Source organism: Phascolarctos cinereus, unplaced genomic scaffold, assembly GCF_003287225.1.
Source record: "Phascolarctos cinereus isolate Bilbo 61053 unplaced genomic scaffold, phaCin_HiC Scaffold_726;HRSCAF=1367, whole genome shotgun sequence".
Lineage (NCBI taxonomy): Eukaryota > Metazoa > Chordata > Mammalia > Diprotodontia > Phascolarctidae > Phascolarctos > Phascolarctos cinereus.
This window is the reverse complement of record NW_027556098.1, coordinates 296,243,215-296,270,252: the sequence shown is the minus strand read 5'-3', so window position 1 is coordinate 296,270,252 and position 27,038 is coordinate 296,243,215. Positions and strand designations below refer to the sequence as shown.

General features: G+C 36.5%; 1 pseudogene; it reads left to right on the top strand.

Annotated features, from left to right (window-relative positions):
• The first annotated feature begins 18,253 nt into the window (after positions 1 to 18,253).
• LOC110214989 (mitochondrial 2-oxoglutarate/malate carrier protein pseudogene) lies at positions 18,254 to 19,177 on the top strand (annotated as a pseudogene).
• The last annotated feature ends 7,861 nt before the right edge of the window (positions 19,178 to 27,038 follow it).

The window sequence follows — 27,038 nt, the reverse complement described above, 5'->3', positions numbered from 1 at the left end:
AGTTGTGAGCTTGAGGGATTGGAAGGATGGTTATTGCTTTTTAAAGTAATAAGCAAGGTATCAGGGAAGAGTTTAGGAAGAAAGATAAGGAGTTTGGTTTTAGACATGTTGAGTTTAAAATATCTACAGTATATCCATTTGAGATGCCTGAAAGGTAGTTGGGAATGTGAGAGGGGAGGTTAGAAGATAAGTTGGGGAAGGATAAGTGAATTTGAGAATTGTCGGTATAGAGATGGTAATTAAATGCATAACTGCTGACTAAATTACCCTGTGAAGTACTTTAGATGAAAAAGTGAAGAGGGCCCAGATCAAAACCCAGAGGGACACAGATGATTAGAGGGCATAATTGGAAAAAGATACAGCAAAGGGATTACATGAGTAGGAGGAGAACCAGGAGAGAGTGGTGTCCGGAAAACCTAGAGGAGAGTATCAGCGAAGAGAAAGAATGAGCAATAGTGTCAAAAGCTGCAGAGAGGTCAAGGAGCTAACAGGACTCATACAGGAACTATACAGGAAGTTTATTCTTCTAATCCCTACCTCTTGATAAAAGCATATTAGCTGACTTTTTTTATTTAAAAGTCCAAATGAAAGGTTATGTTTTATTCATATTCTTTGAGCTTCCTGTATCCTTCTTATATCCCATGATCATTTTATCATTCCTGAGGATAATTCCTGAGGGAAGGGTGAAAGAACATTAAATTAGTTTCCGATTGCACACATCATTGATACAGTACCTTTCCCATATTTTCACAGGCAGTGGGAAAAGCTTCCTATTAGCCCATTTATTGGGGGGGAGGGGATACTGAAATCACAACATCTCCATTCTGATGCTCAAAAATCCTATGTCAACTAAACTTATAACAGGCTATTTGAAGACTCATTCCTTGTCTTATAAAGAAAGGGGCTTTCCAAACATCTTAATTGCTGTGGATCAAAATAAACTGCAATGTTTATTAGATTAATGGATGAATCAATGAAAATGTATTATGAAGAGTTGAGAATTGTGCTAAGTTCTAGGAATACCAATCATAAAGAAGACAATTCATACTGCCCAAAATCTTATATTTTAATATGAGGAAACAAAACAGTATTAAGGTTAATCTGGAAATAATATTAATGACCATTTAGATTGATACCTTATTTTACTAAAGAAGAACTAAGTAACAAAGCACTTTAGTGATTTGTCAAAGGTCATATGGATATGAAGTAGCAGAGCAGATTGAGAATCACATCCTCTGATAATAATTTCAAAACACTGTGTGCTGTACAACTCTATATCCCTATATTGTCTATCATCTCAAGGACTGAACTCAGGCTACTGATTCTCTCCTACACTCCTGTAAGCCAACCTTACATTTCCTTTCTCTCTCATGTCTAGGGACATGGGAAGAAATAAGTATCTAAAAGAAATTATAGATTGCTCAGTTTTTGGTAACTGGGCTTACTGGTAACTTTGGTAACTGGTACTTACAGAGGGTACATGCAGTCTTAGAGCTTTTTTATTTTTTTTATTTTTTTTGACATTTTTGACATCTGAAAGATAAAACATTCATCCTTTGAAAGGAAAGCCAAAATCAATGTTGCAATAATAAAACAATAATGTGGGTTTTAGAATATTGCAGCAATTAGTAAAAAAAAAAAACTGTATGGATTTTTTATACACATAGGAGATGTCTATGATATTAACCTTTCAATGTGTTGCAAAGCTATAGTCCAAGATTGAAAGAATGGAGGAGTATTTAAATAAAATAATTCCAACTGAAATGTTTCCTGAGTCCAATAAAATAAGTTCTTTAAAAGGGAAGAATATTTCAATAGTACAATCAGAGAATCTACTGAGTTCTCAACTTTATCTAAAAATATTTCATAATATTGTCAACAGGTCCACTCCTGACAACTACAGATATACTCCATCTATACAAATTTAACCCCTATCCACCTCACCACTTTGGTATTTCCCTTTGGGATTATTGTAAATTAAGTGAGTCATACTATATTTGATCTGATCTTATATCTATCCTCATAATTTACTCTGCACTAATATTTGCTGTGTGGGAGAACTAAAAGAACAAAATCATAGCTGTCAATCCAGAAAAACAAACAAAACAAACGTGTATGAATACCAGCACAATGAAAGCATATGAGTAGGAGGTCTAGGTCAATGGCCTGCCTCTGAGATTACCAGCCTCTTGTTCTTCCCAGAATTCATTTTTCATGACACAGATTTTAAGACTTCCCATCACACACAATGTGTTTGCTGCTCTACCACCTTTGTCCATATATCAGTAAACTTACTATATCTTGGATCCTCTTGGCACTATACTAAATTTTTCCTTCCCATATTCAATACCCAGAGAGCTAAGAACTATAAGGAAAATCTTCACACACAAGTTCCAGCACTTACATATTTCTTCCTAGTCCCATTATATGCCAATATCCCGACATCATTTTGGACACATTAATTTTGAGTTATTTCTGACACATTTCTTTTGTAATGTCCAATGAGTAAATTGTGATTTGGGGTTGAAGCTTAGGGGAGAAATTAGGGCTGGACATATGGATTTGGGAGTGAACAGAGGTGATAATTAAACCTTTGATAGCTCATGAGAACACCAAGAGAGAAAATGTGTAGAAAGAGAAAAGTAGGTGGTGTAGGACAGATCTTGAAGGACAATAACAGGTATAGTTTATGACATCGATGATGAATGAGAAAAAGGAGGCTTATTTACTGATTTATTTATTAAAAATGAAAAAGGAATGTGTGAAAGAGAAATAAAGAAAATTATGAATTTTAATCATTTTCTTTTGATGGTGCTTCATTTTTTAAAAATAATATAACATTGGTGAAAAATAGAAAATGAAAAAGTTCATTTTTGCTATAGAGCAAAATTGTAAATTGTAAAAAATATCAACCCTCCATTATTAAAAAAAATAAGCAAAAATTTATGCTGTTCTGTATTTTATAGACTAGTGGGAAATTATTTTTTTAAAGAAAACAATTAAGAATATTTTTACCATCTTTCAAAAAGGGAGCTTGCAGTTAATTGGATTCAGGGTGGGAAAAGGAATAAGTAAAAGAGGATGGAGTAATAAAGAAACTAGTATTTTAAGCCATAGTATGTAGTAGGTTAAAAATAGTATAGATATAGGTAGAACAAATATTTTTATCCCTATTTTGCCAGAGGGTAGAGAAGTTCAATGACTTGCTGTAAGTTGCATAGCTAGTAAAATCCAGATCCAAGAAATTAATCCAGATCTTTCAATCCTAAATGCAATATACTTTCTCCAAAACTAACTTGAGAAGAGTCATGGAGTCAGTCTTTGTTGTCTGTAGAGATATTTATCGAGAGGATTCTGGAAAGATGGCAGAATAGGTCAGAAAAATTTTGGCTCTCCAAATTTTTTCCACAAAAAAATATAAAATATCATCTCACAGCAAGTGTAGAGCAGCAAAAATAAACAGGAATCAGGGTAAAAAAAATGTCCTGCAAAGACAATATGAGAAGATCCCAGGAAAGACCCAACCTCCCTGGGTATCATTTTGAGCAGAGTGAAGTACAAATATCTCCAGACCAACTGTGTAGAATCAACAAACAATAAGCCCTGGGGACAGCTGGGTTGGGAGGCAGCCTCAGCCTCAAGAACCTTCATCTCTCAGAGAGTGTGGAAGTTGGATGGCTGAGCATGAGAAGATTGAAGGACCTTCCACTGTCCAGGGATGCCAAGCAAAACTGTGCTGAACTGACATAGTTCAGTCTGTGGCTTCGGGGGAAGGAGGTAGAATAAGCCTAATGAGTATGTTCCTAGAGGGGCAGGGACCCTGTTGGCTGTGGACTCCTGCAGGAGAGTGGAATCCCTGGTTTCAATTCCAGGGCAGAGAGGACAGCTATAGTTTGTAGCCACCAAAAGACCACAGGGAGCAAAAGTGTTTACAGGACAGCATGGCTGAGGGATCTACCTGCGGCTTAGAGGTGGAGAGGAGTGATCAAGGTTGGGCCTCAGGACAAAGCTCAGAAAATAATAGTGAGAAGGACCTGAGGCTTGGAGCATCATTCCCCACACCTTGGGACTAGAACTTGATTATAGTAATAGCTGCTAAAAACAAAATAAAAGAAAATGAAAATGAGTAAGGAAAGAAGAAAGACCCTAATCATACATAGCTACTATGGGGATAGAGAACATCTGGGTTCATATTCAGAGGAACATAGTGGATCTAAAAAAAACACTCAATTTTCAATGATAAACATCAAATAGTCCCAAGACCAAAAATAGTTTTTAGAAGAACTCTAAAATGACTTCAAAAATCAAATAAGAGTGATTGAGGAAAAATGAGAAAAAAAATAAAAGCAATCCAAAAAAATCAAGAAAATTATTGGTAAGAAAGTCAACCAACTAGAAATAGAGAATCAAATACTCAAGGAAGAAATAATTCCTTGAAAACTAGAATTGGGCAAGAAGAAGCTAGTGACATTCTAAGACACCAAGAAATAATAAAATAAAGAAAAAGAAGAAAAATAGAAGCTAATATGAAACATCTCAACAGAAAAACAACTGATCTAGAAAAGAGGTCAAGGAGAGACAGTGTACGAATAGTCAGATTACCTGAAAATTATGATCCTAAAAAGAATCTTGATACAATATTACAAGAAATTATCAAGGAAAATTAAACTGCAGTTCTAGAACAAGAAGGAAAGAGATCCCAGAAGGAAAACTTACAGGAATATCATATCAAAGTTTCAAAGCTCCCAGGTACAGGAGAAAATAATGCAAGCAGCAAGAAAAAAAAATATCGTAGAGCTACAATAAGGATTACTAACAGGTACTGTGTTGAAGGACTGTAGGTCTAAGAATATAATATCTCATAGAGCAAAAGAGTTGGAATTATGACAAAGAGTAACTTACCCAGCAAAGTTAAGCATAACCCTGAATGAAAAATATAGGATATTTAACTAACTGAAAACTTTGAGATATTTGTGACAAAAACAGCAGAACTAATGGAAATTCAACATATAAGGTCTAGAAGAAATATAAGGTAAATATTAAAGACCAATTATGAGGGATTCTATAAGTTCAAATTGTTTACTTCTTACATTTGAAAATGTTATCAATATTTTTATAACTTTCATCATCATTTAGGTAGTTTGAAAGAAGGCTTGGGCTCAGCTGCTTATGATGGGTGATTATTAAAAAAAACTGTGTAGAGTGAGATAAAAAGGAGTAATTATCTCACACAAATGAGGCACGAAAGAAAGAATTGATATAGAAAAAGCAAGTGTGAGTAGGGCAGATAATTTTGGAATCTTATGCTTATTGGAAATGAGTTAAACAGGGAACAAAATACACACATACATATGTCTTCTAAATTTAGAAAGGAATAAGAAAGTGAAGGGAAGTGTAGGGTGAGAGGATAAGGGAGGAACCCTTGCAAAAGTGGATAGGTTAAGGAATAGGAGGAAAGGATAGTGGATAGAAGTAAATTAAAGGAGTGAGGAAGGATAGGGTAAATAGGCTGAGAAGGAATACTGAGTGAGGAAAAATAGGAAGGAGGAAAATGCAGAACCAATAATTATAGCTAAGAATGTGAATGGGATGAATTTACCCATAAAATGGAGACTAATAGCACAATAAAAATCTGAATTCAACAATATGTTGCTTTCAGGAAATACAATAAAAATGAGAGCTACATATAAATATAAAGTAAAGGGCTGAAGTAGAATTTATTATGTTAAAAAAGCAGGGGGTAATAATCATTACCTCAGAAAAAGTTAAAGGTAAATTAGATTTAATTAAAAAAGAAAATAGGGAAACTACAGTATTTGTACTAGTCACCAATATTATTCAATATATTTTAGACCATTTGAAATAACTAGACAGTATAAAATACCTGAGAATATACTTGCCAAAACATACAGAGAAAGTGCATGAACACAAATATAAAATAATTTTATGCTAATAAAGTAAGATTTAAACAATTAGAGTAATATTTATTTTTCCTGAGCAGCTATAGCCAATATAATAAAAAGTAAAGATATATTTATTCAATTCCAACCTAATTAAATTTATATATGTGTGTTATGTGTTTATGTCCGTAAACACACACACACACACACACACACACACACACATTTCTGAGTTATAAAAGTAATAACAAAGTTCATTTGAAAGAACAAAAGGTCAGTGATTTCAAACAAACAAAGAAAAAAAGATGTAAAGGAAAGAGTTTCAGCAGTATCAAACCTTAAACGATATTATAAGGTGAGATTATTGTAGAAGTATGAGATGGAATTTTGAGTATTTTAAATTAAAAATTTCTTGTACAAATTAAACCAATGCAGCCAAGAATAGAAGGAATGCAGAAAATTGGGAAGAAACTTTTACAAACAATCTCTCAGATAGAATGTGATTGTGTTCAGATACTGCTGTGGTGTAGAAAATGGTGAGCTGATTGATTTAGAAAAAAAAAAACATGAAAGAATTGGACCAATGATGGAAGATGCTATCCACCTTCAGAGATAGAAATCACGAGGAGAAATATGCATAGTATGGTCTTACATATATGAGTATGAGTGCATGTGTGTATGTTTATTGTCATCTATGTATATAGATATGTGTGTGCATGTATCTGCATTCAATTATGGCCTTCTTTAGGGTGGTGGGGGTAAGGAAGAGAGAAAAAAATAAAGTAAAATGTTCACAGCAGAGAACAAAAGAAAACTTTGAAGGAAGCAAAGAAAAGCTGGTTAGCTTTGAAAGCAATGTGTAGCATTTACTTTATGTGTTTTCCTTGAAATGGAAATTAATTTTTTTGTATTGAATTTTCTCTGATGCTCTTCTGTGGACATGGAAATGCTTTTTTTTTTCTCTTCTTGTTTCTATTTAGGTTTAAAATGAATTAAAATTAACAAAAACATTTTGTTTTTCTTAAGAATGGTCATATAGATTTCTAAAAGCAGAGGTTCTGTGGAACAAGTTTACTAGAGAAGGAACAAAGGAGAGAAGATGTTAAGTTGAATAAGGAGAAAAAAATATGTAGAAGTTTGAGAAAGCTTTATCTTAGTGAAAAGGGCAATAAATTGAATTTGGAGAGGAGCAATTACATAAAATTTGTGAGGAATTGAGGGAAACCACTAATGTGAAAATATATTTAATAAGAATGTAAATGTATAGCCTATATCATTTTGTGTGCCATCTTGGGGAGGGTGGTGGGGAAGAAGGGGGAGATAAATTTTAAACTCAAAAGCATATGGAAGTGATTATCAATAAATCAAAATAAATTAATAAAATTTTTTAAAAAGAAATTGAGGGAAAAGTTGAAGAACAATCTCCAGACCCAGATATTAATCTAGGTTTTACTTCCAGGGTGAAAAATAACTGAGATCAAGTATAATTAAGGAGAATATAAAGTGATTAAGGTAGATTGAGAAAGATGAAAGATGAACAGGTGGAAAAATGTAAATAGGAGATTAAATAAGGATAAAGAAAAGATAGTTGGCAAGACTAAACAAAGTAACTAATAAAAAGGAAAGTGGAGAAATTAAAGGATATAACAAATTGACAGAGTGAACTGAAATTGATGAAACAGGAATTTGATGAAGGGCAGAAGGGAGATAAGTTGAATTGTAGAGGCTAAATAAAGTCATTTGAGTGAAGTCATACTACTGAGAATTTTTAAAGTTTTTACTAGGTACTTGTGTTCACAGTGTAAATAACTTCAATTTTTTTGAATTAAGCTGAAAAACTTAACTCTTAAGGTGAATTAGGAGAAATCATGTTGTGCTTTCCATCCATTTTGAGAGAGTTCAATGGGGATGTAAAGGGATGTGAGTTGGAGAAAGTGTAAGTCGTTCCTTGTAAGACTGATGTACAGTAGAAAAATGTTATACAGAAGGGGGAAAACAAGAAAAACAATTTTACAATTAGAAAAATAGATTTGAGTGTTGTTTTTCTTTTTTCTGAAAAGAAAAGGGAACTGGATGCACTGAAAAAGAAAGAGGCGGTTTACCTTCCAGTTAATGGTACAGTAAAACCACAGAATTTCTTTCATATGAGATACTATTGAGAAAAAGACAGAAGTAGCAAAGTTGGTGATTCACTGCATAGGCACATCAAGGCCATTGTTTATTAACAATACAAAGTCATGTTGAATTCCCTAGGTTTGTATTCAAAATATAACAGTGAATATCCCAAGATTTATTGAAATGGATGACAACTATTCACTTCTGGTGATTAGTTGAGTAGACATAAATATCACTAGCAGAAGAAACTAAAAATTACTGCTAAAAGCATTGACGTTTCAGGCCAGAAGTAGAAAACTATAGGACAATAGGTTATGTTTTCTTCACAGCTAATTCAGTTGATTGAAATAAGAGATGCCAAAGGAATAAATGCAATAATTTGGGAGGCGAACAGTTGACTAAGAAGGTGACATGTAAGAGTGGAATTTGAATTTAAAGACCCAGGATTAAGATAAAGTACTGACACCATGTCATGTGACTAAGAAGATGGAGCACTACACTTTTCATTTATTTATTTATTTGTTTGTTTATTTATTTATCCTCCAGACATCTAACACTATTTCAAAACTGAAATTATGTAACAAAAATAAAGCAATTTTAGTTGCCTCCAAGGCTGAGGAAATGAAGATGCAAAGGCAAGAACTCCATGAACTGATGCCTAATTCATTCTCACTCAGCACCCCTTCCCTCTTCACCCAATATAATTCAGGTAGCAAATCTGTACTAGCTGACCTGACTCATAGGATTGCAACAGAATAAAAACCAATACCCTAATTTACCTCTGAATCTTTCCATTGCCAAGGAGATCCAAGCTCTACACAGCAGATATTTGTTAAGTCCTCAACATTATTCAGTACTTCTGCTGCAATAGAGAGGGGAAGATTGGAGGGAATTGGCAGAACAGTGTGTCTTATTTTATAATAGACCTCAACCCCATATCCTGGCCCTTACTTCATCCCAGTACTATAAGGATTCATACTCCAAATGGCAAAAATTTGACTAGGCTATGGGAGCAACAACATGACAGTGTTCTGAATCATTAGTCCAGAAAACCAAAGTATAGAGGAAATGCAGCAGGACAGTGTGTTTGAATAGTTGTTTCACATTCAACCAAAATGGAAGGAAAGACTCAGTCTTTAACTGGGATTAGCTCTTTCCTCCACACATAAGTCATTTTGGGCAGAGACCTAGGCTTGTGAACTTTGCCCACTGAGGGAGGAAACTATGAAGATTTGATATTCAATTCTCAGGGAGACAAGTATCTAAGGGAAGGGAATCAGGAAGTGAACAAAAGGAGAAAAGGCTGAAATTATCAAAGACCTGGGGAAGAGCACTGAAAGACCTTGAGCATAAATAGATAAAACAACAGATATTAATAGCAGAAACAAATATAGCTTCCAGAGTTGGTAAATTAGTTCAAGCTTCTGTGAATAAATAATGCAAAATTACAACAATTCAAAACATAATGAATCAGAATACCTTTTGGTGCAGCTAAAATAATAGACAGAATAATAAAAACAAACAAAAAAAGATAAAAGCTAATTGGTTATTTGTAATGACAAGTCTCAGAAATGAAATAGAAAAGAAAACAAGTCATTGTGAATGCAAATGTGTATTTTAGCTGTACAGGCCAAAAATTCTGCTTTCGCAATTTTCATTTGTCTCTTGAACCACTCAAGAAAAATGTTTTATAGTTCTTTCCTCCAAGAAAAATGTACAAAATCTCTGGTATTCAGAGTGCTTCACATCTTACTTCTCATATTTCTAGTATTCTTATAGTGTATACTTGTCCCCACCCCCCCAAAAAATATACACACATGTACTTATCAATCTATTGACATTGGCCTCCTTACTGTTCTAGGAACAAGATACTCCATCTCTTGGCTGTGTGCATTTTCTTGGGCTGTCCCCCATGCTAGAATATCCTTCCTCATATACATCCCCCCCAGCTTAATTTAGGTCTCAACTAAAATCTAACCTGCTAGTTAGTTAGATTTAGCTATATAGATAGAGATAAAGATAGAGATAGAGATAGATAGAGATATGATTAATAGTCATTCCCCAATAGATGAGTGGTTAAAGGATATGAACAAATAGTTCTGACATAAGAAAAGTTGGTAATAATGTATTTGCTGAATGTTTCGCAAATGTAAAAGATAGCCAAGAGAGATGACTGCCCTTGCATGTTCCCTAAGCTAGATACCATAAGATGAAGTTTCAAGAAAGAATGAAAAGCAGTTAAACAGAAGTATATAGGAGTTAAAATCAAAGGAAAAAGCCTGTAGTAAAACATGTGGTGTCAGATATTTGTACACAACTCCTCAAAGTTGTCAAAACAAATAAAGAACTAAAGTTTCTACTGCAAAGAGACACGTTTGACTCCCTAGGTATCATTAAGACTTGGTGGAATGAACCATCTCCCTGGACTATTGATCTGGATGTCAGTATCCTATTCAAAAGAAATGGAACAGGTAAAAAGTAATATGAACTAATACCGTACAATAAAATAGTGTATTCATGTGAGGAAATCAATTCACCCGGTCAATACACATTTCCTAAGTACCTAGTAGGTTCTAGACACTGTACTAAACTCTGAGGGTAAAAAGAAAGATTAAATGCAGTTTATGCCCTCAAGGAGCTCACAATCTAATAAGAGAGATGGTATGCAAATGTACAAACTATATTCAGAATGATTTAGAGATGATTAACAGAAAATTAGCACTAGAATCACATGATATTAGGAAACACTCCTTGTAGGAAGCAAAATTTTGGCTGTGACTTGGGGGAAAAAAACAAGGAAAATGAGGATCAAAAGATGAGGAGGGAGAGAATTCTATGCATGGGGGACAGACAGTGATAATGTAGGGAGTTGGAAGATGAATTGTGTAAGGAACAGCAAGCAGGCCAATGTCAATGGATTGAAGAATATGTGAGAATGTTTAGGTATAAGAATGAAGGAAATATAGGTGGGGGCTAGTTGTACAAAGGCATTTGAATGTCAGAGGATTTTATATTTGATCCTAGAAGTAATTGAGAGTTACTGAAGTTTACTGAGTAGATGAGTGACATGGTCAGAGAAGTTTTAGGGGAGTCACTTTGACAATAGACTAGAAAAATAAAATAGAGAGTATTTGATTGAAAGTTAATGGAAGGAGGCAATTAGATGGTACAGTGAATATACCCAACTCCAGTCTTAGAGTCAGGAGATCCTGAGTTCAAATCTGGCCTCAGATACTTGAAACTTACTAGCTGTGTGACCCTGGGTAAGTCACTTAACCTCAATTGCCTCACCAAAAAGCAAAAAAAACAAAAGTCAATGGAAGGAGAAACAGATTTTTTTTTATTCTTCCACACTTGCATCAGGACAGAAAAAGGAAATGGATGAAGAGTTGGGGAAATATGTTATAAGCCTGGAACAAAGGCATGATAAAAATGGTAACAAGTGACTACCATTACCCATACATTAACTGGAATCCTATGCCAAAATTAGTGCAGATGATAACATTTTAATTAGACTTAGTGATAATTTAATTATCGAATGATAAAAGGAGAAAGAAAGGAGAATTCTATTTCACATCTATTTTTTTCTTAACAAAGAAGAAGTGGTTACTATGGTGCAAAGCTTATGAACAAATGCCTACTCTTTCTTAGATTTTTTGAGAGAAAAAGGAAGAGGTAACATCCATAAATCACCTGAAATGTGCTGTAGAGTTTAGGAAAGTAAATTTCAAAGACTATAGAAGATTATCCTACATACTAAAACACTACAGAATCAATTCCTACAGGAGTAGGGAAGGGTGAAGCCAAGGGGATAGAGTAAAGTCAGGAACTCACCTTTCCAAACAATTTTAAAACAAATATTACAATTGAATTCTGGGATGGCAGAACAAAAAAAAGGTCGGGCTGAAACAATTTTCCAGCCCAAGACAAATTAGGTGGTCAACAGGAAAGATCTATCTCAAAAAAGAGGTGGTCAGGCTTGAATTGAAGGGCTCACCCCAGCAAGTCAGCAATAGGACATGAAAGCAGCTGCATCAGCAGCAACAACTTCAGAAGTTTAAGTTCAAAGATAGTAAGGGAGTTGGACAACTGGTCGAAAGGACATTGCATGGAACCTTTGCTGGCATCGGGTGCGAGACTCTGTTGTATTGCCCATACACAGTTCCAGGTCACAGTTCCAGATCAAGAAAGAGCACTACAGCACTGGTGCCTGCAATTACAGGAGGGCAGGGAAACTGGTCACAGTTCTAGGGCGAAGAAGAATACTTCACAGGAGAACAGAGGTCTTAGTCTTAGGTCCAAGGAAGAAAAGTGCACTAATACTTGCAACCATAGGAGAGCAGGAGCCTGAGTCACAATACCAAGGACATATGGAGCAAAAGCACTTGTGACTGCAAGGGAGCAAGTGAGGTTCCCTCAGAGTTCCAGGGCAGAAAAGTTTGCTTATGGTCACTTACAAACCAGAGTAAAGACAAGGAGAGCAGTGACCACATGTCTCCTTAGACCACACAACCTTGGAAGAATGAAAAAAAGTATAGACTTCCAGAAGTAGCTGTGAAAACAGCAACAATAAAACCCTGAAGCTTAAGACAATATCTCTTACAATCAGGGAACAAAAGTCTGATTTTACATAAAGTTAAAAGTCAAGAACTAGACTGGAAAATTGAGCAAACAAAAGAAAAATAATTTCACCAAAGACAGTAATTATGATAACAGGAAAGATCAAGATACAACCTCAGAAGACAACAAAGTCAAAACAGCTTGATAACAATGCTTCAAGAAATGTGAATTGGTCACATACACAAAAGAATTTTTTTTCAGCTAAAGACAAGGTTTATTAAAGATCCACTATATTAGCCAAACTCTTTTTTTTAATTTTTATTTATTTATTTTTTAATTTTTTTTCCATATGCTTTTGAGTTGAAAATTTTTTCTCCCTTTTTCTCTCCCCCCTCCCCAAGATGGCCCACAATCTGACATAGGCTTTACATTTACATACCCATTAAACATATTTTCACATTAGTGAAGTTGTAAGTAAAAATTAAAACCAATAGGAGGAACCATCAGAAAGATGAAACAAAACTCAAAAGAATGTAAAATAAGTAAGAGCGATTCAACTTCCATAGTTCTTTCTTTGGATGTGGACAGCATTTTCCATTCCGAGGCCTCTGGAGATGTCTTAGATCCTCATAATGCTGAGAAGGGTTCAGTTTAACATTCTTAGTCATTGCATAATGTGACTGTTATTGTATACAAAGTCCTCTTGGTCCTGCTCACTTCACTCAGCATCAGACCATATAAGTCTTCCCAGGTTATTCTGAAGTCAGCCTGTTCATCATTTCTTATAGAACAATAGTATTCCGTTACATTCATATACCACAACTTGCTCAGCCATTCCCCAATTGATGGGCATCCTCTCAATTTCCAATTCTTTGCCACCACAAAAAGAGCTGCTATGAATATTTTTGTACATGTGGGTCCTTTTCCCATTTGTTTGATCTCTTTGGGATATAGCCCTAGAAGTGCTATTGCTGGATTCAAAGAGTATGCACATTTTTATAGCCCTTTGGGCATAGTTCCAAATTGTTCTCCAAAATGGTTGGATCATTTCACAACTCCACCAAAAATGTATTAGCGTTCCAATTTTCCCACATCCTCTCCAACGTTTATCATTTTCCTGTTTTGTCATGTTGGCCAATCTGATAGGTGTGATGTGGTACCTCAGAGATGTTTTGATTTGCATTTCCCTAATCAATAATGATTTAGAGCATTTTTTCATATGACTATAGATGGCTTTAATTTCTTCATCTGAGAGCTGCCTGTTCATATCCTTTGACAATTTATCAATTGGGGAATGTCTTGTGTTCTTATAAATTTGTCTTAATTCTCTGTATATTTTAGAAATGAGGCCTTTATCAGAAAGACTGGTTGTAAAAATTCTTTCCCAATTTTCTACCTTCCTTCTAATCTTAGTTGCATTGGCTTTGTTTGTGCAAAAACTTTTCAATTTAATGTAATCAAAATTATCCATTTTGCTTTTCATAATGTTCTCTATCTCCTGTTTTGTCATGAGTTTGTCTGTTCTCCATAGATCTGATAGGTAAACTATTCCTTGTTTATTAGCCAAACTCTTGAGGAATGTGAGAGTATGTGAGGTATTGGCTAGATTCTAAAAATCTGAGCAGTGGCTAGATTTTAAGAATCTAAGCATTTAAATGGAGACAAGATGGACTTTATATAGAGAAAGACTATGGGAGGGATCTAAGAGTGGCCAAGTAGTCTATGAGGTAATAGAATGCCAGAGACCTGGACCACATGGACAAGTGAGAATGGAGCCTACATAGGATTAAGGGTGGGAAATGGCCAAGGGCCTTAGGGAGGTAAGACGATGGAGGGCCAGGCTAGGTTAAGGGTAATATAGATTGGGCATAGCCACAATGAAAGGCCAGTTGATGGGATTATAGCCTCAAGGGAATGCCAGAAATTTGGACATGTGGGAAGGTCCAGGGTTTTTCCTTTTTGGGGTCTAGATATCATCCTCATCCTTTTCCCCTCAAACAAATGGGGCCCAAATTCTTTTGGTGCAAGGGGTGAAAGTCTTGGCTTCTGAAACTGCTTCATGCTGGCAAAAGGCATAGAGCTGTTCCTTCCTCAAAGGGGTCCCAAAGAGGAAGTTGACTGGAACTGAGCACAAGCTGCATCCAGGGAATGATGGGGAGACATTGGCTGGAACTCACTGTTTGTTACCAACTGTAGGTAAATGGCCTGTAGTTTAGAAGACACAAATCTGACAGAAAAGATCCAGTACCTAGATATAAAGGAGAGACTAGATTTAGGGCTCAAATGAGAGGATTAAACATTCTTAGCTCTGTTTGGATTCAGATGTTTCAGTTTTCCAATCATGCAGTATCAAATCCACCTCATATCCAGTCTCAGGAATAGTCAGGTGGGTAACATTACCTTTCAAAGGAACATAATGGGGAAACTGAGCCAGGAGGATCCCATTTTAGACCGAGGTTAAAATTGTCCTCTCAGCTTTTCCTGATGCTGATTTCCTACCAATATCATATTCTCTTGGAGTAGCTTGTGGCACTTCTCAGATGGTGGATTATTGATTTATCGATGGATTATTATGATGTATTAGACAACTCAAAATAAAATCATTATCTTTTTTATCTTAAACAGCAAGTTTCACTAATCATAGCTTAAGAAAATCTTTTCTAAGATTTACATCTTAAATTTAAATTTGTCCTGGTGTAAAAAGCCAATAAGAGGTTATTTCTACATACTTGCAAATTCTCAGCAAGACAAAACCCAAACAAGCTTTTTGGCAAGTTTACACATTAAAGCAATAACCAGCAATAGCCAAATTATTTAAGCAATAACTGAATTATGAAAAGTTTCTTGACATAACTGATACAAAAAATTCACCAATTTGAAACTTGAAATAAACCCATTACCAATAAGGTGACTTTAGTTTTGTTAAATCCATTTCAAATTACGTTACACAGAGAATCAACATCTCAACATTAACAATTAAAACTACAAATTTAAAAGGGCATGCTTACCCAAGTTTGGAGACTAGCTTCTTTATCTTGAGCAGGACGTCTGAACCTGGGTGATGCTTCCCGGCAAAGGTTGCCCTAGGACCCAAAGCCATTGCCAGGGAGGCCCATGCTGTAGCTTCAGCCCCTCTCACCTCTTTCATTTCCCAGGAGGGGGAGGATAAAATCGAAGGTGAAGTGTAAAGGGTGAAATTCTCTTCTCCTATGAGAGGGGTTGACAGATACCCTTTTCAGTCAAGTGAAGAGTGTGGGAGAAAAGAGTGATCACGGTTGTAGGGAGGAATTCCAAACTCCTTAATGATCAATCATAAAACCTCCAGAATCTGCCAAGATATTTTTAGCTGTTCTAACTTTCCCCTGTAACCTCCATGAAGAATTCAGGGTTGTAGAGGGAAGGGAGTAAGTAAGCCTCAGGGAACCAAAAAGCAACTGTAGTTTTCCCCAATTCTCTAGTGCCAAGAGAACTGGGCATACACTTCTGGATAGGGTGTTCATCCTCGTCCTCTATGCTGCAGAAGGCGTACCCAGGTGTTTGGCCTTCAACCAACCCAGTGGACCAAAAGCCTGAGAGTGTCAAGCTGAGTGCCTCATAACTGTCTGCTCAAAAAGCACCTGCAAGCCTTGGTGCTTGGAGAGCAACCCCAACTGCAGAGCAAGAAAAGGAGGGGTGGAGGCTTACATACCTTCAAGTCTTGGCTAGAGAAGAACTTGGGGTTAGGCAGTTTCCCTGTATGGGTCACTAAAATGATGAGGTTTAGAGGTGCTGTGGTACTGGGATCCCAAAATCACAACACAAAGGTCATGCCTGAAAGCATAGGACCCAAGCCTTCTTCCAGGTTTATTAGACATATAGGGCAGACTCTTAAGCAGTCTGAACATTAGTGAGCTATTGGCTAGATTTTAAGAATCTAAGCCTTAAAAGAAATTCTTAAAAGATATTAAAAAGATGTTTAAAAATGAAGAAAGAAATGTAGAAAAACTGAGGAAAAATGATAGTAATAAAAGAAAATTATGAAAAAAAGAATCAATGGCTTGGTAAAGGAGATATTAAAAAAACTGAAGAAAATAACATCTGAAAAATAGAATTTGACAAATAGTAAAAGAGACACAAAAACCCACTGAAGAGAACTCCTTAAAAAGCAGATTTGGACAAATGGAAAAAGAGGTACAAAAATTCTCTGAAGAAAATAACTTCATAAAAATTAGAAATGTGGACTTCCGCTTCCTGGAGCCAAGATGGTAGAGTAAAAAGTAAGTCACTCTTACCCTCCATTATCAACCTCTGAAAGCCCAGAAAATATCACCCCAGGAAAAACCCTGGAACAGCTGAACAAGAAGAAAGATGGAGTGCAGCAGTCAAAGTAGCCCAGGTAGCTTGAGGGATTTAGGGGAAAGGCCCCTCTTGCCCTGGAGGAAGGGGAGCAGTACAGAATGGGAGGCATCCCAGAAAGCTTGTGGAAAGTTCCACATCAGCATAGCAGCAGGAGATTCTGAAACCCAGATGGTGGAGCAGGCAAACACCAACACCATGACACCCAAGTACCTCAGTGAGGGTGGGGAAACTAGTGGAAACCAGCTCAGAAAACCACCAGGTGCCTTGGCATTCTACAGCAACGAGGTCTCCCAGTGCCTCAGCAAAACTAAAGGAAGAAATGCTCCAAGGGTCCCTAGGAAGATAAACATCCTGCAGCATCCATCTGAAAGGAGCTGGAGAAAATGAATGAAAGGAAAGGCTGGTGTGAGCAGGAAATCTCCAGGGGCCACACTACCAAATACTAACCCTAGAGTTCCAGTGTTGCTGATTCTAGAACAACACCAGGTAAGCTGCCCAGAACCCTACAGCCTCCAACTGCCAACATTGCAAGCTCCAGCACACGAAACCAGTGACCAGGCCCATGGCTCCCCAACATAAGAAGATTGGGTCAGTGCCGCCTGCTCCCCAGCAAGAGAGCTCAGTCTCTTTAAAGGCCAGGAAATAAGTAAACACCAGGAGCAAAAAGAGACATACAATAGATTCTTATTATAGGAACAGTAAAGATCAAGGAAGAAATTCTGAAGGGGACAACATTGTCAACAAACCCACATCTAGAACCTCAAAAGAGTGTATGAACTGTTCTGAAGCTCAAAAATCCTTCTTAGAAGAGCTCAAGAAGGATTTTAAAAGTCAAATGAGAGAGGTAGAAGAAAAAATAGGAAAAGAGATGAGAGGTATGCAAGAGAGAGTCAATAGCTTGGAAAAGGAAGGACAAAAATTAACTGTAGAAAACAAGTCCTTAAATTGGCCAACTGGAAAAAAAAAGTACACTGAAGAAAAACAAGTCCCTAAAAAATACAGTTGGCCAACTGGAGAAGGAGGTACAAAATCTAATAGAAGAAAACAATTTTTTAAAAATTAGAATTAAGCAAATGGAAGCTAATGACTCTATGAGAGAGCAGGAATCAGTCAGAAAGAAAAGAATGAAAAAAAAAAGATGAAAATATAAAATATCTCATTGGTAAAACAACTGACCTGGAAAATTGATCCAGGAGAGACAATTTAAAAATTATTGGTCTGAAAATCACAAGGAAATAAAAGAGACTGGAAGGATTAGTGCCACACGCATACAGTGTTACCTTGGGTGCATGTGGGGATGTGTACTCACAAGTCCCGGGTGCCACTGGGCATTAATGGAGATGGTGGTGGCAGTGACTCCTGGGGGCGGCAAGGTGGCTTTAAAGCCCTGCGTGCCCCCCAAGTCAGTCAATTTCTTGTTTGGGAACCTGGCTGGGATGTGGGCCACTGTTTTTGTGCAGCCTCTAGACCTGGTGAAGAACTGAACGCAGCTAAGTGGGGAAGGCACCAAGACCTAGGAATACAAGACTAGCTTCCATGCCCTCACCAGCATCCTGAGGGCCGAAGAGCTTTGTGGCTGTCTGCTGGCCTGCTATACCAGGCAACCCACACAACAACTATCCTTGGCATTTACACTATTCTCTTTGAGCACCTGACTGGGGCAGATGGGCCACTCCCTGGCTTCTTGCTGAAGGTCTTGATTGGCATGACTGCAGGTGCCTCAGGAGCTTTTGTGGGAATACCTGCCGAAGTGGCCCTGATTCATGTGACAACTGGTGGTCAATTACATTGGGTCAGTGTAGAGGCTACAAGCATGTTTTTGATGTACTCTTGAGGACTGCCAGAGAAGAGGGGGTCCCCACCCTTAGGAAGGGTTGTATCCCTACCATGCCTAGAGCTGTTGTCAATGCTGCCCAGCTGGCTTCTTATTCACAATCTAAACAGTTTCTCTTGGATTCAGGTCACTTCTCTGACATCTTCTGTCACTTCTGTGCCTGTATGATCAGAGGGCTGATCACCACAGCAGCCTGTATGCCTGTGGACATTGTTAAAACCAGGACCCAGAATATGCAAATGATTGATGGGAACCCGAGTATAAGAATGGATTGGATGTGTTGGTGAAGGTCATTCAATATGAAGGATTCTTTAGCCTGTGGAAGGGATTCACTCCTTACTATACCTGGCTTGACCTCCATACTCTCCTCACTTTTATCTTCCTGAAGCAGATGAACAAAGCCTACAAGAAGCTCTTTTTCAGTGGTTGAAGAGCCTCAAGGGTGCCTGTGGATGAGGAGGACATGGCTCCAAGGAATGGGGATCTGAGGAGTCCCTACCACCCCACACCCCCTGAGTTTCAGTCCTCCTGGCCCTTACCATGCATTCACCTCCCAAAGGGGGTTTCTGGATTTTGCCCCCCTCAGCCTCCCATTCTACTTATTTCCCAGAAATCCTTCACTCCACCTTCCCCTCTTATGTGGTTTCTCCTGGCCTAAAGCACTTTGATCTGTCCCCTGGGGAAAAAACAAAAGAGCCTGGACAATATTTTTCAGGAAATCATGAAGGAAAATTGCCCCGAGGTCCTAGAACCAGAATGTATAGCCATAGAAAGAATCCACAGATCACCTCCTGAAAGAGATCCCAAATTGAAAATGCCAAGGAATATAGTAGCCAAATTCCAAAATTACGAGGTCAAAGAGAAAATACTACAAGCAGCCAGAAAGAAACAATTTAAATACCATGGAACCACAGTCAGAATTACACAGGCCCTTGCAGCTTCTAAATTAAAAGACCACAGGGTGTGGAATATGATATTCCATAAGGCAAAGGAGCTTGGATTACAAACCAAGGATCAGCTACCCAGTGAAAATGAGCATGATCCTTTAGGGAAGGAGTTGGATATTTAGTGAAATTGGGGACATCCAAACCTTCCTGATAAAAAGACCAGAACTCAACAGAAAATTTCATCTTCAAATACAAGACTCAAGAGAGACATAAAAAGTCTTGACTTTCAACTTTGGACGAGAAGGTGGAAGAAATCAATCCAACTGGAGGCTGATGGAGGAAAAGATCCTGCAAAAACATGGGAGGAGGCAGACTCCATCACACACCTATTCTCACATTGTTACACTAGAGGCTTGGAAGAGTTTCCCCTTGGGTGAGAGCTATATTTTTTAGGTTAAACCAAATTATCTTACTTCTAATGACAGAGATCCTCCACTCCTTATCATTTGGTATATATTCTTCCATGTGTAACTTCAAATACATATGTGTGTGTGTATGTGTGTGTGTGTGTGTGTGTGTGTATATATATATATATATATATATATATATATATATATATATATATATATATATATATATATATATCTCATTTGTATGACTCGGATAAATGGGTTTCTTTGCTATTATCTATACGGGCTCACTGTGGAACTTGCATTTAGTGGGAAGTGGTAAAGCCTCGGATATGGAACTTGGGGTCCTCTCCCTCCTCACAATGACAAAACAATAAGTAGTTAATTTGAATCCAAATATATTCTTTAAGTTAATAATATTCAAGGGAACAGATAGATATTATTCTAGGCCACACTTACTCTCTCTGAGGATAGTGAATGTTCTCAACCCCAACTCCATGTTTCCCATTCTGTCAAGAATGAAAACCTTCCTTGGAAAAGGGTGAGGGGAGAAGAGGCCAGAGGTGTCTATTCTTCCTCCCTTCAAGACATCCAATGACAGCCCTCTTGACAAAAGTGAGGTTTCATTACACATACGGGGTTCAAATTCTCTCTGTATACAAATATCTTATTTGATCTTCATAACAAGCCTGTCATACAGTTGCTTTTATTATCCTCATTTTACAATAAGTATTTTTAAGAGGCAGACAGAAAAGTAATTTGTCTAGGGTCACACAGATAGCAAATGGCTAAGGAAGGATTTGAGCCTAGGTCTTCCTGTCTCCTGGCCCAGTGCTCTATTCACTATGCTACTTACTTTTCTAAAAAGTATCAGTGGAACAAGTGAGCAGAAATTGATGAAAAATTACATACTTCATTGATTACATGCAGATAAATTAGGTTCAATTGAGAGTTAATCCCAGGGCATGAAGGCTGGTTATCCTGATAATGGCTCTGCAAGGCTGGGTCAGCTCTGGGTGGCCAATAAAATGTCCAATAGGCCTAGTAGAACCTCTTTCTCTGACAGTTCCTTGAGGATGTCTTCTAATGAATCACACATACATCAAAGGGAGAAAACCAGAACAGCAAAGATGAGCCACACATTCACAAGAGTCTTTGAAATTAGAAAAGAAGGAAAGAACCTTGGACTTGGATTTTGAAGAATGAGAGAGAAGTATAGGTTCTAATGCTTAACTAGCTATGCAAGTTTAGCCAACTCTGCTTTCCCCTCTACATCTTGGCTTCTTCATGTGTGAAATGAAGGGTTAAACACAAATGTTTCTAAGGCCATTTGCAGCTCTAACATTCTGTGATTCTGTAAAATATTAACACATTCTCACTCCTAAGAAAATCCAATCATTAATGCCTGTATAGTCCAAGTGAAAATTTATTATAAGCAGCTTTGTGTCCCCTCTTCCAATGCTGTTTTGATACTTCATTGAATTCACTGAGTGTATCGTTAAAATTAGTCATAGCCATAATTAGAAATTCTGATATCCAAGGCAAGCATTATTAACAGTCCATCAGATACATTTTGCAATTCATGTTGTGAAAAGGATACTAGAAGTGTATTAAGAAAATAATACAAGAAACATTTGAATTGATGGAGGGGGATTACTAACTCTAACGGTTATTGGTAACCACTATGTTGGTAATTATTGTTTGCCTTCACCAAGGTAAATCACAACCTAACAAACTTTCTCACTACACTAAAAAAAAAAAAATTAGAAATGGGCAAGTAGAAGCTAAGTATTCCATGGTACATCAAGAAACAATAAAACAAATTTTAAAAAAATGAAAAAGAGAAGAAAATGTGAAATATCACATTGGAAAAACAACTGACATGGAAAATAGAACAAGGAGAGATAATATAAGGCACATAATCTAAGGCATGAAAGCTAGGATTGAAAAAGAGCCTAAACATTGTATTTTGAAATATTAATAAAGAAAATTGTGTTGATGTATTGGAATCAGAGGGTAAAATAGAAATGTCCCAAGATGACTAAGCAAATCATCATTCTCTGCCCTGTCACAAGATTACTATGCAAGTCCCCACCTCCTTCCCTGCTGACCAGACAAATTCCCTATGCAAGTGAGAGGGGCCATATCTACCCAAAGTAAGGGCTGAAGTATCCATGTTGAATATCCTTTCTATCTTATGATTGAGCAAACCTTAATTTGTTAAGTTTAAAACAAAAAAGGAAAAAGGATCCACCAGTCATCTCCTGAAACAGATTCCCAAATGAAAACTCCCAGGAACATTATAGCCAGATTCCAGAGCTCCCTGGTCAAGGAGAAAGTATTGTGAGCTGTCAAAAAGACACGATTCAAGTAGCATGGAGTCACAGTCAGAATAACCCAAGGTATAACAGTTTCTACATTATAGGATAGAGGGCTTGGAATATGATATTCCAGAAGGCAAAGGAGCTAGGATTACAACAAAGAATCACTTACCCAGCAAAACAGCATAATCCTTCAGGGGAAAAAATGGATATCCAATGAAGTAGGAGACTTTCAACCATTCCTGATGAAAAGACCAGAGCTGAATAAAAAATTTTGACTTTCAAATACAAAACTCAAGAGAAGCATAAAAAGGCAAACAGGACGGATAACTCATAAGGCTTTCAATAGGTTTAAACTGTTTATATTCCTACATAAGAAAAATTATACTCATAACTGATAAGAACTTCCTCATTATTAGGATAGTTAGAAGGCATATACATAGACAGACGGAATGGGTGTGAGTTAGATATGATGGATTGATATTTAAAAGAAAATTAAATTAGATGGCGAGACAAAGGGATGTACAAAGAGAAATGGAAAAGGAGAGGTAGAATGGGTAAATTATCTCACATAAAAGAGGTGTGAGTGAGCTCTTACAGTGGAGATGAAGTAGCAGAGAAAATTTAAAAAAGAGGGATACATTCACAGAAGGAAGAAGGGATCTACTAGATTAGTTAATACTACAGAAAAGTAAAATGGCAAATGTTGGAGGAGATGTGAAAAAAATGTGGTCTCTAATGCACTGTTAGCAGTATTGTGAGCTGATGCAATCATTCTACAGAGCAATTAGGAGCTATTCCCAAAGAGCTATAAGACTGTCTATATCATTTGACCGAGCAAGCCCATTACTAGCTCTGTATACCAAAGATTTTTTTTTTGAAAAAGGAAAAGGCTATATACTACAAAAATATTTATTATAGCTTTTTGTGGTGGCAAAGAATTACAAATTGAGGGAATGCCCATCAATTAGGGAATGGTTGAACAACTTGTGGTATTGATTGTGATGGAATACAAAATATAAGCAATGATGAGCAGGATGGTTTAAAAAAATACTGGAAAAAATTATATGAACTAATGCAAAATGAAATGAACAGAATTAGAAGAACATTGTACACAGTAATAGTAATATTGCATGATGATCCAAGATTAATGATTTAGCTACTCTCAATAATAGAATGATCCAACACAATTCTGTAGGATTTATGATGAAAAGTGCTGTTCACCTTCAGTAAAAAGAACTGATAGATTATGAATACAAATCAAAATTTACTATTTTTTCCACTTTCTTTTTTTGTTTCTCTTTTCTTTTATAGCATGGCTAATATTGAAATATCTTTTTCAATTATTGCACCTATATCAAATTGCTTGCTCTCTCAAGGAGGAATGATGGAGGGGCAATAATCTGCAATTCAAAATAAAAACATAACAAAAAAATTTTACATGTAATTTAAAAAATTGAAAATTTTAAGAAAAGAAATAGGCCCCTGATAGATAAATGTTCAAAAAAAGAAAAAAAAACAGAAATTCTGAAGACACAAAGTAAACAAGTCTTGTGAGGAGAACAATAGAATTTTTTTTGAAGGGACCTATGTGGACACCTAGAAAACTCAGCAATAAACTTAAATTTTAACAATAAATGTACAGGATAGAAACAAAGGCAGACAATTTAGAACAAATATAAATGAATGACACAATTGGGTGTAGAGGGGCGGGGAAGTTGTCAGGGATGCTAATGCCCAGAATGAGATCAACCTGGTGATAGAAGCTAAGGAAAACAAAAAACAAAAAGGTTTTTTTTATAACTATATTGGAAGAAAAATATCAAAGACAGGAAAAAAATCATTGCTTAAGGTAGCTGATGAAAAGAATGACAAACCTCAGAGAAAAACCTTAGATAATCATTTCCCAATTTGCTTGTGTTGTCTCTACCTAGGAGAATGACCTTTGCCAGGGAAATGATATAATTAGTTCCTGGGAAAATGCTATAACTGATGGCTGGCAAACATTGAGAAAGGAAATCAGTCAACAAAAAGCCAGCCAACTTTCATCAGGAGCAAATCACAAGAGATGATAAACTTATTTCCTCTTCTGACAGGATTGCTAAACTACTAGCTGAGGGAAGGGAAAAGGAATACGCATTTATGTAATGCCATATAGGGAAGGACATGAGTGTAGCATAACTACATTTGAGTAGATGTATTTATCAGATGCCTTGTGATATTGCTATGGAGAATGTGTAGAAGTATGAACAATAATAAAATTAAAAAAAATGTTAGAACAATTTGTATGATGATTCTCAAAGAATAGATCCTTATAGTAAAATGGCAATATAATAGGCCAATTATACTGGGATAATCCAAGTATCTATACTTGGCTTTCGTTATTGTCATGTTTCTAAGTCAGTCAACCAGTATTTATTAATGCATACTGTGTGCCAGGCACTGTAGTAACCATTGGGAATTGAGAGAAAAGGAAAAGACAGTCTTTGTGTCAGGGAACTCATAGTCTAATGGAAAGACAATATGTAAAGAACTATCGATAAGCAAAATTTATACAGGATAAATCAGGGGTAATCTCAGCAGGAAGGTGCTAAATTAAGGAGGACTGGGCAAGGTTTTTATTTGCATAAAATGAAGTTTTAGCTGACAATGAAAAAAAAATCCAGGGAGTTCAGTAGGTAGAGAATTTAAGGCATGCAAGTCAGTGAAAATACACAGCCCACACAAGAAATGTCTGGTAACAGAAACAGCACTTAGTCCCAATGTGACTATATTGCAGAGAACATGTAAATTAAGGTGTAAGATGACTAAAAAATTAGATCCAGAACATATGAAGGGTGTTAAAAGTCAGAGAATTTTGTATTTGATTCAAAAGAGATAGAGAAACAATGTTTATTGACTGGTGGAGTAACAAAATCAGACCTGAGTCTTAGGAGGATCAATTTCACAAATGAGTGGAGGTTAGATGGAAGTAAGGATAGATTTGAGGCAGAATGACCAACCAGCAGACTGTTGCAGTAGAGCAGGTGTGAGAGTTTGGACCAGAGTGGGAATAGTGTCAGAGTAGAGAAGTGAGCTTGAGTGAGAGCTATTACCTATGAAGATACAATGCTACTTGACCACAGACTGAATATGGGGAGAAGAGGAGTGAGAGTATGAGTAGTAAAGGATGACACATAGGCTGTGAGAAAGGGTTACTTGGATAAAGGTATATATAGCATGATAATCAAATTTGCAGATGACAGAAAGATAACGGGAATGAAAAACACAATGGGTAATAGCAATCTGGTCATCAAAGGCTAGTGTTTGGATCTAAATCTAATGTTATAAAATTTAATAGGGATAAATAGAAAATCTTACACTTGCTTATAATCAACATTTCTAATACAAATTGCCCTGGTTATATGGCAGCTGTTCTAAAAAAAAATGTAAGAGTTTTTATAGAATGAAATCTAAATTTGAGCAACAAGTGTAATGTGGCAGTTAAAAAACACTAAGGATTTTAGGCTATGTGAAGAGTGGAATTATATTCCACTTCCCTCAGATCTCATGTGGATAACTGTGTTCAGTTCTGGGACTCACAATTTAAGAACAGCATTGATGAACTGCAGAGTGCCAAGAAGAGGACAATCAGATTAGGGAAGGGCCTTGAGTTCATATAACATGATGAACTACTGAAAAACCTGGGGATGTTTACTCTGGAAAGTAGAAAATTCAGAAGGAACAAAACAGTTACATTCAAATGCTTGAATGGCTATCAAGTTCAGGAGGGATTAGAGTTTTTCTGGTTAGCCTGGGAAAATGGGGAACAATAGGTGGAAGGAGCACGGAGGCCTATATAAACTATCAGAAAAAACCAAAATAATAGCAAAAGCTTTGCTAAAGAGAAATGGGCTGACGTGAAATGTGATGGTCTCTCCTGATGGGCTAGGTCAGTTAGTTAATAAATCAGAAAGTTAGTAAGCTTTTATTATGTACCTACTATGTGTCTGGCACTGTGCTAAGTGCTGGGGATACAAAAAAAAAACCCACCAAAAAAAAGTCCCTGTCCTTAAGAAACTCACATTTTAATTGAGGAGAAGTGCAAACAAATATGTATGAACAAACCATTTACAAGACAAAAAAGTAATGATCGAATTAGGAAAGACAGTAGAACAAAGATTTTTTTAGCTAAGACTTGAAGAAAGCCCGAACAGCCTGGAGGTAGAAATGATGAGGGAAGGGAATCCAGACATTTGGGACAACCAGAGAAAATGCTCAGGTATCTTAAACCTAGTCATGTTTCTTGAATTCTAGCACTGTTTTCACTGTACCACAATCCATGAGATGTTATTTGATGTCCTTTTTATTTTTTAGCTTATATTTTAAATCTTAAGACACAATGTACATATTTTTTGAGGCTGTTTAATTTTTTCACCCAATAATATCTATTTATATACCTCTGACACTTTGAAACTGCATACATGAAGAATAGTGAGATGGGAAACGATGGCCATCCAAAAGGGAAGATACTTAGTTACATAATGAAGGACATGGGCTTTTTGAAAGCACATTGTGACAATAAGGATTGATAACCATTGTCAAAGGTTGTAGTTTAATCTTTCCTGGAAAAGTGGAAGATCAGAAAAGGTGCTTATAAATCATTACAATTGTTTGAATGAAATAAAGACTGG